The following is a 1,226-nucleotide window of genomic DNA, read 5'->3' as shown; positions in this document are numbered from 1 at the left end:
CCCCACATTCTTTTTTTATTTCTTTTGAGAGATTTTTGCTATAGGACACATATACTTCCCAGAGAGAAACAGACAGAAAGTGAGAAATCACCCCCTGGGGGCAATGGCCATGCCACAATTCCTTCTACTCCATTCTCCACCCAGGATCTTGGGCATGCACACACACACACACCTGGTGTGAATTTAGGCCACCCACCAGGTCCGGGACTCAAACCGGGGAAGTCCAGAGATGTAACCATTATGCCATCTGCTAGTCCTGTTTTTGTTTTTGTTTTTTACGTTTAATCATTGTGTATCATTACAGCATACCTAAGGAATTTTCCCATCATGAATACACTTCATATCAGTCCAGTCAAAGACATTACCATAGACATTACAATCAAAAACTTTCTTTCCATTTTGGGTCCTCAAACCCCACATTCTAAAAGAGAAGAAGCCAGGGTACCATAAGATTCTATAGGTTTGTTTTTAAGTTTATTTATCTCTTTCTTCCATGAGAGAGAGCAAGAGAGAGCCCCCCAGCAGAGGGCTCAATCCACTCCCAGCCTCAGCCAGTCCAGATCATGGACACACACATGCACACCCAGTGTACAAGAAGGGCTCAAGCCGTGAACCTGAAGAGTCCTCCCCATGTGGTACAGCATTATATTACTGCTGCACCACTGGCCCTCAGACTCTATCTTTTTTTTTTATGCAAAACTAAGAAATTTTGATTTTAGACTATAAGCACTGGGAATTTAGTAGGAGTTTTGTTATGATTTTCTCCAGTGACATAACAATAGGGACAAAGAAACCTACTTGTTTTAGAATACTGGTGGACCAGCCCATGGCCTGGTGGTTAAGGAAATCAGATGCCACATGGCTGACTGCACGATGCAATCCCACCACAGTGGCTTGAGAAACATGCTATTGCGTGTGTGTGTCCCCAAAATCCCAACAGGATAGAAAAATGGAAGAGAAGGGATTGCGGCATGATCATACCCCATGGGGAGGGGGGACTTTCTCCTCTCTCTATGGTGAGCATACGTGTTCTGGTGATTTCAAAAATGGCAAAACCCAACACAAACTGAAGAATCTAATACTCCAGGTAGGCAAAGAGGCTCTCCCTCAAAAGATAGATTTTTCAGAAGAACACTTGAGAGACAACAAAATTAGTAGTAGTAGGGACTGAGAAAATAAATGGCTACTAGTAGGCAACACGACTGCAGAGCTGGGAAGCCCCTCTG

This window comes from Tupaia chinensis, unplaced genomic scaffold (assembly GCF_000334495.1).
Source record: "Tupaia chinensis unplaced genomic scaffold, TupChi_1.0 Scaffold000567_1, whole genome shotgun sequence".
NCBI classification, from domain to species: Eukaryota; Metazoa; Chordata; class Mammalia; order Scandentia; family Tupaiidae; genus Tupaia; species Tupaia belangeri.
Note: the sequence above shows the minus strand (reverse complement) of the source record.